We start from the raw sequence: 18,392 nt of genomic DNA on the forward strand, positions 1-18,392 counted from the left end.
AAAGTGAAAAGTGAAAGTGAAGTCGCTTAGTCATGTCCGACCCTCAGCGACCCCATGGACTGCAGCCCACCAGGTTCCTCCATCCATGGGATTTTCCAGGCAAGAGAACTGGAGTGGGGTGCCATTGCCTTCTCCATTAGGGAGCCCTATAAGAAGTGGAAGGTGGTGTTGGGAGAAATGGAGAGGAAATAGTGGAATCAAGTTCAAGGCCAGTTGTTCCAGTCACGCTTGAGCCAGGCAAGAGCTGGCTAAAACGCCCCTGCAGAGGTTGGGCAGTTTCCCTGATGGGGAAGTGGATGAAAGCTGGCGCTTAGGAAATTGATCTCTGTCTGGGTCTGTTGGCCCCAGCAGCATCCCAGGGGCTCTGAAGAAGGACGGAGATGTTACATGGCACTCCTGTCTCACCTCCCCACTCCTCAGCAGTCACCATGACTTTTCATGCAGCCTCCATCGCACCTCTAACAGACCCTTCCTTTCTACCTTATTGCTGTAGCAAAGTGAACTGTAGCAAAGTGATTTCTATGACTAGTCTGTCTCCTTACCTGTAATGCTTCTCTCCTCCAACCAAATTATACCAAGTAATCTATCTAAAATCAGTTTTCATACTTTAAAAAAGTTAACAATATCTCATTCTCTACCTACTGAAATGTAAACACAGGTGTTGAATGAACTCTGTGGAACTCTATCCTTTTCCAACTGACACAGGCTGTGCTTCCTCTTCACCTGCCTGTCCTAGGATTTGGGGTGTTTATTTTCCTTTTTTTCTTTTTATTATGGAATATTCTAACACATGCAAAAGTACAAGGAACCCCTATAGACCTGCCTCAGTTGTCAGCAAATGATCAGTTTTGTTGCATCTGGACCTCCTCCAGCTCCCCACACACTACCTTTTTTTTTTTGGTTTGTGAGGTTTTCAATTCTTTATTTTCTTTCCTGATTTTCAAATAATATTTCTTATAAAAATTTGAAACATCACAAATGTACAAAGAATGTGACAGCCTTCCAAAATCCCACATTCCTCAGATAATAATCATTGTTCACAGTTTGGTGAACGTTTTCAGATTTTTTTTTTTTTTGCTGTGAATATATTATACAATATAAATAACCATATTTAATCTGCTTTGCAAATTGTTTTTCCATTCAACAATATATTTTTGACAGGTTCCATATTAGATCATGTAGATCCATCTTATTCTTTCTAACAATCAGATTATATTATACTATATGCTTTGCTGTAATCTATTTAACCAGCCCCTATGGGTGGACAGTTGAGAGAGCAGTTTCCATCTTTTCATTGTTACAAAAAGGTTACAGTGAGCATGCTTTTACATATTTATTTCTGCACTTGTGCAAGTATGTTTATAGGAAAGAATCCCAGAAGTTGAGTTGCTTAAGTTTAAACAGATGCTGTAAAATATGAAAAGTATATAAAAGTACTTATTTTGTCATTTTCTTACATATAATTAATCTGTCTTGTCTTTGCCAAATTGATAAATTTAAACTATTTCATTATGATATAAATTTATAGGATTCTAAGTTGAGCCTCTTTCCTTCTATTAACCAAGTATCAAAACTCCAGGGAGGAGGTGGAGACAGCATGTTACTGACAGAGGAACGTGGCAGAGGGAGAGCCTGAGCCTGGAGAAGTGGGCAGATTCTCAATGGCAGGTGTGTTGAACTTCAGGTTAAGGTAGCTGGACCATAGTACAAGTTATAAGGTTCAGACCAAGGAGTAACTAAGTCGAATTCTCTACATTCAAGATTTGGTGCCCTTGAGGAGAGCCTGAAAGCCTCCAGCCTGCCTCTGCATTCATTTCTATAAAGAGGCTTTTCCCCAGAGCCTGCCTTCAGACCACGAGTACTCTCATCCCACCCTCCCTCCTCAAATGTACCAGGACTCAAGCAGAATTTCAGCCAAAGATGGTGGACTTTGGGCTCATACTAAGATTGAGACACTTAAATCATTAGTAGAAGACATTTTTGTTAAACTGTAATACTTGAATTCCTGTACTTCTCAATGTGTACAGTAATTAATAGAAACCAAAATTATTTTTTGTATAGGACTTGGATTCAGAAAATTCAGTATGTAGCCACTAAATTCATCCAACCAGTGTTTCCCAGAGGTTTCCTGAGTGGTACCAGGTATTATTGCTAGATAAAGGGATACAAAGGAGAATAAGAGAGACTTATGGTGTGGTATGGGCTTCCCAGATGGTGCTAGTGGTAAAGAACCGACCTCCCAATGCAGGAGACAGAAGAGACGCTGGTTTGATCCCTGGGTTGGGGAGATACCCTGGAGGAAGGCATGGTAACCTACTCCAGTATTCCTGTCTGGAGAATCCCAGGACAGGGAGCCTGGTGGGCCATGGTCCATAGGCTCACAAAGAGTCAGACACAACTGAAGCGACTTAGCACACACGTATGCATGCGTGCATGGTATGGTATGGGAGGAATGACTTCTATTTCAAAATAAAATGTCAGTATCCCTACTATAAACAGATATAAAAAACAAAACTGACAGAGAATGAACCAGCAAGAGAGACTCTCTGATCTGTGTTCAAAAGAACAAATACTAAATGCAAACAACAAAAAAAAAATTACCATGTTTAAAATTACCAAAAGGAGATAGTTCAAAAATATAAGAAATAATGTTTTAAGAAGTTAGCCACAAGTGAATATGAACTATAATGAAAAAACTTGCTTCAAAATATGACTCATTTGATAATTTGGTTATAATATACAAGAATCATGAGCAATTAAAAATATTTTTATAAAAAATGTATAAACTGAAATTAACCATAGAGAAACATCAGAAAACCCAAACTAAAGGAAATTCTACAAAGCAGCTGGCCAGCAATCTTTGAAAACATCAAGATCATAAAATCTAGGTGGAGGAACTCATCTATATTAAAAGAAATTAAGAGAGAAAAACTAAATGCAATCAAGATTGGATCCTGGTCTGGTAAAGAAGGAGCTGTTGGAGGCTTTATGTGGACAATTAGCAAAATTTGAGGGACTTCTTTGGTGGTTCAGTGGTAAAGAATTCGCCTGCCATGCAGGAGACTCAGGAGACACGGGTTCAATCCCTGGGTTAGGAACATCCCCTGGAGGAGGCAGTAGCAGCCCACTCCAGTACTTTTGCCTGGAAAATTCCATGGACAGAGGGGCCTGGTGGGCTACAGTCCATGAGATCACAAAGAGTCAGACGTTGCTGAGTAAAATCTGAGTGTGGACTACAGATTCCGGTCAGTTCAGTTCAGTCGTTCAGTCGTGTCCTACTCCTTGCAACCCCATGGACTGCAGCACGCCAGGCCTCCCTGTCCATCACCAACTCCTGGAGCTTACTCAAACTCATGACCATTGAGTCGGTGATGCCATCCAACCATCTCATCCTCTGTCGTCCCCTTCTCCTCCTTCCTTCAATCTTTTCCAGCATCAGGGTCTTTTCCAATGAGTCAGTTCTTTGCATCAAGTGGCCAAAGTATTGGAGTTTCACTGCAGATTAGATATCAGTAATTTAACAATGTTAAGTTTTCTGAATTTAATAACTGTATTGTGATTATAAGAGGATGTCTTCACTGTTAACAGCAAAGATGAAAATGTTTAGGGGTAAAAGTCTACAATTTGCTTTCAAATAGTTCATTTAAAAGATAATTTTAAAAAAGATAATAATGGTATATAGTGTATAGTGAATAGTGAAAGTCGCTCAGTCGTGTCTGACTCTTTGCAGCCCCATGGACTGAATTCTCCAGGCCAGAATACTAGAGTGGGTAGCTTTTCCCATCTCCAGGGGATCTTCCTAACCCAGGGATTGAGCCCAGGTCTCCCACATTGCAGGCAGGTTCTTTACCAGATGAACCACAAGGGAAAACCCCCTAATATATTGCATCAAGAATGGTAAAGCAAATGTAGCAAAAATAAGAACAATTGGTGAAAATAGATAAGGAGGGTTTGGGAGCTCACTGAAATGTTTTTGCAACATTTCTGTAAATTTTACTTTTTTTTTTTTCAAAATAAGAAGTTAAAAATTAAAAAGTCTTGGGAATTCCCTGGCTGTCCAGTAGTTAGTGCTCTTTGCTGTCACTGTTCAGGGTCTGGGTTCAATCCCCGATTGGGGAACTAAGATCCCGTAAGCTGTGCCATATGGCCAAAAAAATAAAAATAAAAAAGCCTTCTTTTTTTTTTTTTTTCCACACAAGTTTACTCTTAAGTATACAATAGATTCCAAGACAACACTTCATTCTAGCTATAGATGGCAATAGATGTTATGGCAGGCAATCCAGATATTTAAACAGGAATGGAACTAAGAATCATCATTGCCTCAGGCATAAGGAACAGCTTACTTTCTGCCAGATTTCTTGATTCCACCTGTGGCCAGGGGGCCTTTCTCTGAGACTTTGGCTTTTAGCTCCTTTAGTTTGGAGAAGGCAATGGCACCCCACTCCAGTACTCTTGCCTGGAAAATCCCATGGACGGAGGAGACTGATGGGCTGCAGTCCATGGGGTCGCAAAGAGTCCGACACGACTGAGCGACTTCACTTTCACTTTTCACTTTCATGCATTGGAGAAGGAAATGGCAACCCACTCCAGTGTTCTTGCCTGGAGAATCCCAGGGACGGGGGAGCCTGGTGGGCTGCTGTCTATGGGGTCGCACAGAGTTGGACACGACTGAAGCAACTTAGCAGCAGCAGCAGTAGCTGCTCCTCCTGTTTCTGCTTGCATGCCTCATCTCGTCCATCTCTTGGCTTGCTTTTTGGGCTGCTTCAGGTGCTTCTTCTTGCCACCTTTGCACCCGACACGCCACCTGCCCAAAAAAGCCTTTAGGGTATATAAAGATAGAAAGATATTTCCAATATTTCTGGTATGGTAGAGATCATTATTTAGAGTGGCTCCATCAGGCTTTCTGGGAAGAAGAGGCTAACCATTTGAGTAAAGCAGAATTGGATGCCTGAACACAGCCCTTCGATGCCCCTTGCTCTTGGATTATAGCTGTTAGAAAAAAACAATACCAGTGGCTGAGCTGCAAAATAAAATCAGTGGGGCCAAGGTGCAACTTTCTGCCTCTGCCCAATATTGCCCCTGAACAGCAAGCAGTGAATGAAACCCTGACAGCAACCTGACCCACCTCTGCCAAAGGTGGACAGTTGTTCTGTACACTCTTCTTTTTCCTTTTTTTTTTTTTTTATGTTGAATTTTCTTGATTCTTCCTTGTCAGCCCAGGAATGCTCTGAATTTTCTATGGATTGGAGTCAATCATTTGCATAGCACAGTCTGGGCGGTCCTGTTCTTTGCTGTTGGAAAGGAATTCTGCTTTTCCTCCTAGGTCCCTGAGAAGAGTAGAGAGTCTTCTGAAGCTGCCTCAGGCCCTGTAGGGGAGCACTTGCCTCCACCCCCAGCCCCAGCCCACTCATCTGGGAGCCACAGCACAGTGAGTCCCTGAGGGGCTGTGTCCCACTTGGATGGTGGGCTGGGGCTGGGCCAGGTGGGAGGCTGGGTGGACTGGTCAACTCTCAGTGTGACCTTGAATATTGAGGCCGCCAACATCTGAGGCTGAGGTGAAGTAAAGTGTTAATTGCTCAGTTGTGTCCCACTCTTTGGGACCCCTTGGACTAGAGCTCGTCAGGCTCTTCTGTCCATGGGATTTTCTAGGCAAGAATGCTGGAGTGGCTTGCAATTTCCTTCTCCGGGGGATCTTCCTGATGCAGGGATTGAACCCTGATCTCCTGCATTGCAGGCAGGCTCTTGACCGTCTGAGCCACCAGAGAGGCTGGGGTAATACCTTGAAATTCACACATTTTGTTACAAGTTGACCATGACTGTTTTGTGGCAGAAGTGGATAGGGCAGGAGAATATTTTTCCCTTGTGTACTATGCAGATTTACCTAGGAGGCACAGCTGTTTGGCACTTACTCACTAAGTGTAACCACAATCACTGAACAGGTTCTTTTGGGTGCTTATCAGGGGTTCAAGTGATGAAGCAGATATTCGCAGTCCCAGCCCTCAAGGAGCTCAAAAAGAGCAAGAAGAGTCAATGGATTAGGACAATACAGCGTGTCACAGCACAGAAAGAGCAATTTCCTAGAACCTTGACAATATGTTTTTTATTTTAAAGCTGAATGGCAAAAACCACACAAAAAATTAAAAGCTAAGTGATAAACCGGAGGAGAAAATTTGCATATGTTTCAACTGAAGGGCTAAATGAAGAAAAAAAAAGAGACCTACTACTCAATAGAAAGTGAGGCCAAAAGCAGACAATTCAGTGAAAAGGAAACACAAATGGCTGTTAAACATATGAAAAGGTGCTCAACCTCACTCACAATAAAAGAAATGCAAATTGAAATTTCAATAGAATACCACTTTCACCTTGGCCAAGAACGCAGGTTGACAACACTGATGAGAGCTTCAGAAACAGCCCTTCTGATATCTTTGTCCAAGAGTGCGTTGGAACCTCTGTGCGGCAAGTTGGCCATAAGTGTACATTTTTATTTATTTATTTTTTTTTCTTTTATTTATTATTATTTTTTTTATTTTTAAACCTTACATAATTGTATTAGTTTTGCCAAATATCAAAATGAATCCACCACAGGTATACATGTGTTCCCCATCCTGAACCCTCCTCCCTCCTCCCTCCCCATACCATCCCTCTGGGTCGTCCCAGTGCACCAGCCCCAAGCATCCAGCATCGTGCATTGAACCTGGACTGGCATCTCGTTTCATACATGACATTTCACATGTTTCAATGCCATTCTCCCAAATCTTCCCACCCTCTCCCTCTCCCACAGAGTCCATAAGACTGTTCTATACATCAGTGTCTCTTTTGCTGTCTCGTATACAGGGTTATCGTTACCATCTTTCTAAATTCCATATATATGCGTTAGTATACTGTATTGGTGTTTTTCCTTCTGGCTTACTTCACTCTGTATAATAGGCTCCAGTTTCATCCACCTCATTAGAACTGATTCAAATGTATTCTTTTTAATGGCTGATGAATGGATAAGAAAGCTGTGGTACATATACACAATGGAGTATTACTCAGCCATTAAAAAGAATACATTTGAATAAGTGTACATTTTTAAATACACATCTTTTGATTCAATAATCCCAATGCTAGGCACTTACCCTACAGACACAGAATTTGCGGAATGTTAACAGTTGAGTGAAAAAAAGCAAGGTACAGAGCCAGGCGTATCATACGCTATCAGCTGAGTTTCTATCTGAAGCCACATGTCTGGACCATAACTTTCTTAACGTTTCCCCTAATGCTGGATGCATTGTGTCCCTGTTTTTATGATCATAAACAATCCTGGAGGGACTTCCCTGACAATCCAGTGGTTAAGACTGTGCCCTTCCTCTGCATGGGGGCATGGATTTGATCCTGGTCGGGGAACCCCACATGCTGGGGTTGCAAGGAAGGGCAAAAAAAAAATAATACTGGATAGACATGTTTTGTACATGAATCTTTGCCTACATGTCAGATTATTTCTTTGGGACAGTCTGGATTACTGGCTCAAAGAGAATTTAGAATAACAGCCACTGCGGCATCCCTGTGTATTAAGCCCTCTGTTTTTTCCCTTCAGCCTCACAACAGCCCTGTGAGGCAGGGAGAAGCGCCCGTTGTTCTCATACTGGAAAAAACAAGTGTAAAGTAGGCAAAGTGGCTTGTCCGCGGGCACACAGCTGGAATGGTGGGATCAGGACTCACACTTGCTTGGCTCCCACGGCCCTGCTTTAGAGTCCGCTCATCTGCACGGAGCATTGTTAAGGCTCTTGATAAACGCTGTCAGATATTTTCCAGAAACTTCACGTCAGTTTATGCTCCCAGAGAGAGTGTCACACTTAACCACACCCAGGCCAGTGTCGGGGGACTCCATGCTTTCATTTTGCTTATTTGGAAAGGGAAAAATAGGGTCTCACACATCTTCAATAACTAGGAGGTCTGGACATTTTCCATATGCTTATTAGCTATTTATACTTTTCCTCATTAAAACAGGTTTGTTTATTTATTTTTGGCTCTGCCGGGTTTACCTTGCTGTGCGAGCTTTTCTCTATCCGTGCTGAGCAGGAGCTACTCTCCAGTTGCGGTGCATGGGCTACTTGTTGCAGTGGTTTCTCTAGTTGCACAGCGTGGGCTCTAGGGCACAGGCTTAGTGGTTGCAGTACATGGGCTTAGTTGCTCCTGGCATGTGGGATCTTCCTGGACCCGGGATTGAACCTGTGTCCCCCTGCATGGGCAGGTGAATTTTTTTACCACTGAGCCACCAGGGAAGCCCTTTGTCATTTGTTAAAGTGTTCTTGTTGGACTATATATTCTTTAAAATATATCAAACTTTCTTTAAAAATGTATCACATCAATTCCTATCTAGTCTCCGTAAGAACACTGGCTCATTTTGGCTAAAGCAGCCGCCCAGGCAACCGGATGGGTTATGCCTGCTCCCGTGTCCTTGGCTTTACACTGGAGATCCAAGTCCAGGAGGATGGGATGACCATGGCAGAAACTGAGTACATTCATACTGAGAAAGGTGGCAGCAAGGAGTTGGATGTGATGCTTAAACAAACCCATAGGACGTAGGATAATGTCCCATCCACATGTTAATTGCTTTCTGCTAGAGTAACAGTTATCTGGGATCATCCTCCCTGAAATGACCCTTTCTGCATGATGGCTGATGCCAGGCTGGTGATGACGCTCAGGCTGGACCCCGCCAGAGGCAGGCACATTTTCAGAACGGAGCAGAGGTTGTCCGGGAGGGAGCCTGCCAGTTTCCAGAACCTTCTGGCTGATTTCCCTGCTTCCATCTGTACAGGCCACTGGGGTCATGTCCACCAGGGAGGTCAGGAGGGAAGTCTGGGCTCAGGATCCTGGACTGCAGAGGCCATGCCAGCCCCAGGCCCTGCCTGGCTGGCTCTTCTGGGGTAGGTGGGGGCATGTGGTGTGGGAGGCAACCGAGCAGGGAAGGGAAGGCTCCTGTCAAAGCCAGCTGAGCCCTGTGAGTTTTCTCTGCCAGACATCAGCCCTTCAGCAAGGTGAATTCTTTCAGAAAGAGACTCGCTCACATGCTGCAGAGGCATCCACAACCTGTTGGTGAATTCACACTAAAAGACAAAACAACCACCGGGCTAGTTTAGCAACTTTAGTTAGTTTAGCAGCTGATGCTCCATCCCTTTGAGCCCAGCCCCTGCTCAGGGAGGTCTCTCCGGAGTTACTTTGTATCCAGCCACCCCAGGCTTGGCTGTGACAGCGGAGTGACGTAGATGGCACTGTGGGATGTGGAATGATGAAGGTGCAGAGTGTCTCCTGGTAGCTGGTGGGGGACAGCGCCACAGACACGGGTTTGCGCCCCGGAGTCCCTGCCTCAGCACCCACCTGTTAGGAGCTTAGTATACTCACTCATTTCTCCTCTCTCTAAAAAATATTCTTGTTGAAATTAAGTGAGAGGCTTTGGCATACCAGAAAGTGGTATTCCTATGTTCTCACAGCCTGGAAGTGGTTCGGCCTCTGGACTCCTGGAGACCTAATGTGGAGGTTCTTCTCTGTCACTTTCTCCTCTCCATCGAGTGCCAGGAATCCTTCTTTCTGCCCCAGAGGCTGCTTCGCCTTCCTGGCCTGCAGCCTTCCCGTGCCTTCCCTTTCTTGGTGGAGCCAGCTTCCTCTCTGACCAAGAGCCTTGGGCCTGGGTGCCTGGGTGAGGTCGTGTGCACCTCAGGGGTTGCCTCTGTTGCACAGGCGCTGAGCTGGCAGTGCTAGGAGGGCAGGTTGCTCAGTGGCTGCCTGGACTCCTAGACAGCCCCACAGGGCCACTCCTATGGAGCAGTGGCTGGAGGCCCGGCTTTGAGTTCATACTCCATCAAGGGACAGGTAAAGGGATTTCTGACCTCCACACAGCCACTCAGCACCTCAAGGCCACAGTTTCCTAGTCTGTAAAATGGGGGATAATAGCAGTATTTAAAGAGGATTTTTGTGAGGATCAAATGAGCCAATTCAGGGAAATCACTTAGCCCTGTAAGTACTCTGTAAGTGGTAGCTGTTATTAATAATATTGTTAGGCCAAGCACTTAAAAGCCATGCTCAGCCAACATGTTCCCGCAGTCCACTTCAGCATCCCGTGTTCCCACGCTGTTTATCCTAAGAGGTTTTGAGTGGAGCCACAGAATTACACAATACCATGCCCAACATGAGTCCCCCTTCTTTAACTGACAGGAACAAAATGCACTTCTCCTAGCCACCTTGCAAATCAGCTCCTGTATCATTTGTCATTTCTTAGAGCTCAAGACTAGGCTGAGAGACTGCAAAAAAGGACGTGGAGTGGACTGGGGCAGAATGTCTTTCTCTTAAGAAGCAGCAGTTTTTCCAAGAAACACCCATATTTAAAAAAATTCAACTTACAGTGGTGACAAAATTAGTTATTTGGTAGCCAACAAAGCCATGCTAAAGTAGTAAAGTGATTCCAACTTAGTGTTTCTACTGTGTTCAGAAATACAGTAGATTCTAGCCTGAGAACGACACGACCACCCCAGACTTTCCATAGTTTTTATTTACATGGAGAAACACATCCTTTAAAAAAAAAAAAAAAAAAGCATTGTATCTTTAAGATTTAAATAAATATATCCATTTATTGATTTGGCTGCCCTGGGTCTTAGTTGCAGCATGCGGCACCTAGTTCCCTGATCAGGGAAGGAACTTGGGGCTCTTGCATTGAGAGCCCAAAGTCTTAGCCACTGGAGCACCAGGGAAGTCCTGGATCCACTGTTTAAGTCCCTTCATCTCGACAGTTTCACTAAAGCATTCTGGGGGAAATCCAACATAATATGATATACCTGAATATCCATCACAACCCTGGTCAATGGGCAGTCAGCTGGGGTGCTTGGAGAAAAAGGATAATTAGTGAGGAGGGAAGTGTTTTTACCTCAATGACACTAAGATTTTTAAAAAGGTATTTGTAAAGTACTGCACTTAGGAAATACATTAATTTAGGTTCTGCAACTCTACTGCTTGCTGTAATAGACACACTTCAACACATATCTCTTTGGCTTAACACAACAAAATTTATTTCTCCTGTTACACACTAAACCCAATTGTGGGATCTGGGGAGTCTTCTCCATTTAGTTACTCAGGGGTCCAGGCTGATAGTGGCTCTGCCAACTTGTAGCTTCTTGTCTGTAACACATGGCTTCTGAGATGCTTCAGCAAGGAAAGATTGGCAATGGAGAACCACTACCCTGGTTCTTAACTTCCTTGACCCAGAAGTAATACATACCACTTCTGCTCAGAGTCCATTGGCTGAAACTAGCCACATGATCTAACCAAATTGAAAGGAAGGCTATGAAATATAGGGGAACGTAGGGAATACTTGGTGAACAGTCATCTCTCTGCCTTGCCATAGATTAGATACTACAAACTACAAATAAACTGAACTTGGAGTTGTTATTTTAGATCATCAATTAAGATTTAGGAAGCAGAGTCAGGAGCCATTATAGACTCTTTACTAAAGATTATCATTAGATGTGTGGCGCAATGGAAAAAAAGGAAGATATCAGTCCCAGCTAGTAGATATGCCAAGTCACATGGGCTACTGAAGTGAGCCGCATGGAGCACTATAATAGGTCACAAACTGCAGAAGTGGGTAGCTAAAGTAGTTGTGGGAATAGGAGGATTTCCTCAAAGTATGGTCTTCTTGGTCTTAGAAACTGAGATGGGTGTGGTTTCAAGTCTGTGTGTATATGTATGTATATATATATAAGTATATATATACCTGTGTGTATGTATGTGTATGTCTGTGTGTGTGTACGTATATATGTATATACTGCAGCCATGAAATTAAAAGACGCTTACTCCTTGGAACGAAAGTTATGACCAACCTAGATAGCATATTCAAAAGCAGAGACATTACTTTGCCAACAAAGGTTCATCTAGTCAAGGCTATGGTTTTTCCTGTGGTCATGTATGGATGTGAGAGTTGGACTGTGAAGAAGGCTGAGCGCCGAAGAATTGATGCTTTTGAACTGTGGTGTTGAAGAAGACTCTTGAGTGTCCCTTGGACTGCAAGGAGATCCAACCAGTCCATTCTGAAGATCAGCCCTGGGATTTCTTTGGAAGGAATGATGCTAAAGCTGAAACTCCAGTACTTTGGCCACCTCATGCAAAGAGTTGACTCATTGGAAAAGACTCTGATGCTGGGAGAGATTGGGGGCAAGAGGAGAAGGAGACGACAGAGGATGAGATGGCTGGATGGCATCACTGACTCGATGGACGTGAGTCTGAGTGAACTCTGGGAGTTGGTGATGGACAGGGAGGCCTGGTGTGCTGCAATTCATGGGGTCGCAGAGAGTCGGACACGACTGAGCGACTGATCTGATCTGATCTGACATATATATATATGTCGTAAGTCATGTCTGACTCTTTGCAACCTTATGGAGTGTATGTAACCCACCAGGCTCCTCTGTCTATGGATTTTTCTAGGTAAGAATACTGGAGCGGGTTGCCGTTTCCTACTCCAGGGGATCTTCCCGACACAGGGGTTGAACCCACGTCTCTTGAGCCTCCTGCATTGGCAGGCAGATTCTTTACCACTGAGCCACCTGGGAAGCCCGTGTGTGTGTGTGTGTGTGTGTGTATATATATATATATATATATATAACCAAATGTAGTATATAATAAATAAAACATACCCATTGATCAAACGCTGAAATGTTAAATGTTTAAAAACATTAATGTTAATGTTTAAAAAATGTTAATGTTTAAAAACTCTCCAACAAACATACATAATTTAGAAAAAATGGTTTTAGAAAACTCAGTTTTACAGTGGTTAGGGAATGTATTCATCCAACCTTCATATGTTGAATGAATGCCTGTGAAGAAGTATATGGGACTTCCCAGGTGGCTCAGTGGGTAAAGAATCTGCCTGCATTGCAGGAGATGCATGTTTAATTCCTGGGTTGGGAAGATCCTCTGGAGGAGGGCATGGGCAACCTACTCCAGTATCCTTGCCTGGAGAATCCCATAGACTGAGGAGCCTGGTGGGCTACAGTCCATAGGGTCACAAAGAGCCAGACACGACTGAAACAATGGAGCGTGCACACATGATGTATATGACCGTATACAGAAAATATTTAAGCTTAGGAAGTTTACAGTCTGCTAAATGAATTTTATAAGATAAGCAAATAGATAACAGATCCTTAACTTTTTATTTTACTCAACATCATTTATTAATACCATGTACAGGGCAATTTGGGAACTATACAAATGAACCCAATCCCAACCCTGAAGTTTCTGGCCAAGGTTGTTATGAACAAGCAAGCTCTCAACCATGGTCTCCCACAAGCAGTTCTGTTACTAATCCTGGGAAAGGTGTAAAGCAGATTAAACTGCTCACCAGGCTGACCTTCTCGACTGCCTTTAAGATGTTTTTGACTTGCTAACTTGAATGATGGGATGTGGACTGCATTGAGAACCTTATAGTTGGAAAGGCTCACTCAGGCCCTCTGTCTGCAATTCTATCAAAAAATTGGAGTGATTATCACACAGATATCATACACACAAACTGTCTGAGAAGTTGGAATATTCTGGTTAGTCCTAGTAAGTTACTTTTCAGTTTCCTTAGCTGAAAAATTTATCCCAAACTTCAGCCACAATAGAAATATTGATTGAAGTAAAAAGTTAGAATACTTGCCAACATATTATCTTTCGGTGTCAGGACTTACAACTAATTTCTGTTTACTTTTCTCCCCTTTTTCTTTATTATCCACACTTTCTATGACAATATGTATAAATATGTTATAATTAAAAGATACGGTAAGAAAAAACATATTCAGAAGTTTCACTCTTTCATCAGTTCTTTAGAAACTTTATTTACAAAAACAATGACCTTTTGGGAATCAGGTAAGCCAATAATAAATTAGTAAGAGCAGAGATGAATTTCAAGATGTTGCCACTCTGGATTTGTCCAAGGACACACATTAGTTGCTGACAGAGATGGATACAAATCTGGTACCTACTTTTATTTTGGTGCTCTCTTCCATATTCCTTTGCCACTATCTCTCTGAGCTGTATATTTTCTTTCTGTATTAAATATAGAATAAGAGAAAACCATCTTCAGTTAGTTGAGCACATTGAGTTGGGCATGTTGGAGAAAATTGTTGATGATTAGATCAAATATGATCTATACTTTTTGCCCCTGGTAAAGTGTAAAATAGTCCAGTGATTCCTGAATGCACTCTGGTCAGGTAGCCAGATTCAGAAGTAAAGTTTCAAAGTCTGCATTGAAATGGAGAAAAAGAGGAAGAAAGAAAATGTACATGTTGATACAGTCATCCACTTTCATTTCATGGGTGGGACTATCCTGTATTCAGAAAGTTCTTTCTTTTTTGTAATAATGCAGATGCATCAGTTCAGTCGCTCAGTTGTGTCCAACTCTTTGTGACCCCATGGACTGCAGCACGCCAGGCCTCCCTGTCCGTCACCAACTCCTGGAGTTTACTCAAACTCATGTCCACTGAGCTGGTGATGCCATCCAACTATCTCATCCTCTGTTGTCCCTTTCTCTTGCCTTCAATCTCTCCCAGCATCAGGGTCTTTTCAAATGAGTCAGTTCTTCGCATCAGGTGGCCAAAGTATTGGAGTTTCAGCTTCAGCATCAGTCCTTCCAATGAATATTCAGGACTGATTTCCTTTAGGATGGACTGGTTGGATATCCTTGCTGTACAAGGGACTCTCAAGAGTCTTCTCCAACACCAGAGTTCAAAAGCATCAATTCTTCAGCGCTCAGCTTTCTTTATAGTCCAACTCTCATATCCATACATGACTACTGGAAAAACCATAGCTTTGACTAGCTGGACCTTTGTTGACAAAGTAATATCTCTGCTTTTGAATATGCTGTCTAAATTGGTCATAGCTTTTCTTCCAAGGAGCAAGTGTCTTTTAATTTCACGGCTGCAGTCACTATCTGCAGTAATTTTGGAGCCCCCAAAATAAAGTCTGTCACTGTTTCCACTGTTTCCCCATCTATTTGCCATGAAGTGATGGGACCAGATGCCATGATCTTATTTTTCTGAATGTTGAGTTTTAAGCCAACTTTTTAACTCTCCTCTTTCACTTTCATCAAGAGGCTCTTTAGTTCTTCTTCACTTTCTGCCATAAGGGTGGTGTCACCTACATATCTGAGGTTATTGATATTTCTCCTGGCAATCTTGATTCCAGCTTGTGCTTCATCCAGTCCAGCATTTCTCATGATGGACTCTGCGTATAAGTTAAATAAGCAGGGTAACAATATACAGCTTTGATGTACTCCTTTCCCGATTTGGAACCAGTCTGTTGTTCCATGTCGAGTTCTAACTGTTGCGTTTTGACCTGCATACAGATTTCTCAGGAGGCAGGTCAGGTGGTCTGGTATTCCCATCTCTTGAAGAATTTTCCACAGTTTGTTGTGATGCAGATGCGTACATGCATGCTAAGTCAATTCAGTTGTGTCCGACTCTTTGTGACCTTATGGACTGTAGCCCAGCAGGCTCCTCTGTCCAAGGGATTGTCCAGGCAAGAATACTGGAGTGGGTTGCCATTTTATTCTCCAGGGGATCTTCCCGACCCAGGGATCAAAGCCTAGTCTCCTTATGCCACATGGGTTCGTTACCACTAGTTCTGTCTGGGAAGCCCCAGTAATGCAGACAGTGTATGGCCATTAGGTCTTTTAAAAAATGTCCTTATTATCAAAATTATAAGTTTGCAGCTTTGTCATTTTCCCCAAATTTAAAATTCAAAGGACTGGGAATCATTAAATGAAATCTTGGTATTGTTTCATTTTTCTTTTTTATAGCCTGGTGCTAAAAACTGAGTCTTCATTAATACTCTCTTAAGTCTCAAAACAAAACCAAAAAGATCCTGAGTCCTCTGTCCTCTCATCAACATTTAGCTAATTTTATAATCTTTCACCATCCTCTTGTCTTCAGAATTTCTCACTTGATGCTGAGGCATCCTCCTGATAAATATAAAACAATGGTTCTGAACTGTTGACTGCACAGGGTGCTTAAATACTAATGCTAATAAACAGGCCCACCCCAAACAGTCTTAGGTGTCCTCAGGTGGGACTTGGTGCTAGGCTGATTCAAAAGTTCCTTCGGCTGATTCTAATGTGCAGCCAGGGATGGGAACCACAGGTGTGTGTGGTGGTTGTTAAGTAGCTTCTATGGGTCAGGCTCTAGGGCAGTTTTACAGATGAAAAATCCGGACCATGTAATAGAAAAGCTCATTAGGACAACAAACTGGCAAAATGTGACAACAGAGTGTAAGTGCTTTTATTCCGTAATTTGACAAACAATAACAGAGCACTCAAAAGCGCCACAGCTGGATTGCTCCCGGTTAGCTTCAAGTCCTGTGGGCTACCTACAAAGACCAGGGAAACTTCACAGAAGAGGCAGCAGCCAAGCGGGGATTTGGAGGTATCTTTTTTTCAAGGTCTTCATCAGATAAGGTAGAGAGGGCAGGCATGACTGCGGAGGGAACAGTGTGTGCTGGGCACGGAGGAGTGTGTGGGGCTGGGAGAAGCCGGAGATGAGATAATGGTTGGGTGCAGATGTGCATAGCCTTAGAGGTAGACTAAGGAGTGTAGACTTGGTTCAGAATGCTTTTAAATGACACTAAAAGTTTTTAAGCTGGAACTAATGGGGTAAGAGTACAAAATATTGGTATTTAAAACAATGCAGACTTTTCATACACACCTATAGCTTGAATTTGCTAGCCTATTTAAAACTAATGGTTTGACTGATTGCCCTTCACCCCCTTTGCCCTTGACTGACATAACCAGACACTGTGACCTTGTGGGGATACAGTTTCCAGTCCCAGTGGCAGGTGGAAGGACAGTGGAGACTGTTGTTTTTTTAAGTGACTAATTGAGTGTAAATAGACTTCATCCTGAGCTTTGGCCCAGACAGATCAGCTCAGGGTCTCTGCCTGCTGCCTCCCTTCCTCCGTTTCTTTCATAAGGCTTTGTTGGTGCATCTGTGGATATGATCCCTTATCAGAGTGTTTGTTTGACTTGCTTCAGAGCAAGTAAACAAACCCCAAAGATCAAGCCCTTCAGTTCCCTTCAGCTCCTGAAGCTATTCTGCATTCTTTTTCACTCTTACTCAGGACTGAAGGACAGATAGGTCAGACCATGGAATCATCTCAGTATACTAGGGACTATAACCTTCTGGCTAAGAAGCTCACAAGATACATTACTTTGCAGAAAGACAAGGATTCAGCCTAGGCCAGTGGTTGTCAAATCAGGGATCATAAGCTTCAAGCCAAGTCATGGGCTAAAAATGTAGATTTGGGAGACTCACTGTAGACCTACTGAATCAGAATCTGGGGTTAGGCCAAACAATCTGTGTTTTAAGCACTCATTCCCAGATCATTCTGATGCTGCTGATCTGTGGACCACATTGAGCAGTTCTGGTCAGTGGTGCCCACTAGCAACTCTTTTGGGGAAGGGGGAGGACTCATCAGATGGGCCCCTGGATTCATAATCCTTCAGTCCAGTCAGCTTGCAAATTTTGCGCTGGGCTTGGTTTTCAAGTTATTTCTAGATTAAGTTATTAATTGAGCTGTTTAGCTCAGCTGAGGCTTTGAGATACTATAGATAAAGAGAGGTTTAGAGGAAGCATTAAGTATGTATCTCTGGCTGTGACTCTGTTATCCTTTCCAGTCCCACTTACCTGAAGAGCCAGGATTTCTCAAAAAGGACCAGTAAGCTTAGAGGGGAGTATCATTGGGAAAGCAACACAGTCCCTTTCCTTGCCATGCCCTGTTAGAGAACTGTATTAAGAAAAGAAGCTCAAAAAAAAAAAACACATCAATTTGTTGGATAAAGATAGTTCCATCTTCTGCGTTTGCCAGGTCCTGGGGTTACGGGAGCACAAGTTTAGGCAAATGAGACCCTTTTCTATCTAAAGTGTCTGTTCAGGTCTTGATGCACTGGAAATCCATCTGGCTAACTCATTAGTGATAACAAGTGTTAGATGCTCATAAATCTCCCACGATTCATTGGCTGAAGACATCTTAAATGCGGACTTTTGGCTTTAATTGTCTTTGGTTGCTTCTTTAGCATACTTTAGTTTGTATAGATATGGAGTTTTGAAACTTGTTTTTAATTAAGACATGGTTTATTTTTATTGCTTGAGATAAAATGCAGGCTGGGAGGCTCAAATCTAAGTTACAAAATAAAGTGCATCTGGGCAGACCACGGGAAAAAAAACAACAACAAAACAGAACATAAAGGCCGAAGTGTGTGCCAGGATTCTTAGATTTACTTAGTAATTTCTTGGAGAATAAAAATCCCAACACCTGCATTATAAAAAAAAAAAAAAAAAGCATACCTTATAAATGTCCTTCTCTTTGAAATACCTAAATGAACTAGACTGAATTAT

The 18,392-nt window shown here is 42.8% G+C and overlaps 1 pseudogene; it reads right to left on the reverse strand.

Moving 5' to 3' along the window:
* Window positions 1-4,339: 4,339 nt before the first annotated feature.
* On the reverse strand, window positions 4,340-8,792 carry LOC109553634 (translation machinery-associated protein 7-like; annotated as a pseudogene).
* Between the last annotated feature and the right edge of the window lie 9,600 nt (window positions 8,793-18,392).

Source organism: Bos indicus, chromosome 28, assembly GCF_029378745.1.
Source record: "Bos indicus isolate NIAB-ARS_2022 breed Sahiwal x Tharparkar chromosome 28, NIAB-ARS_B.indTharparkar_mat_pri_1.0, whole genome shotgun sequence".
NCBI classification, from domain to species: Eukaryota; Metazoa; Chordata; class Mammalia; order Artiodactyla; family Bovidae; genus Bos; species Bos indicus.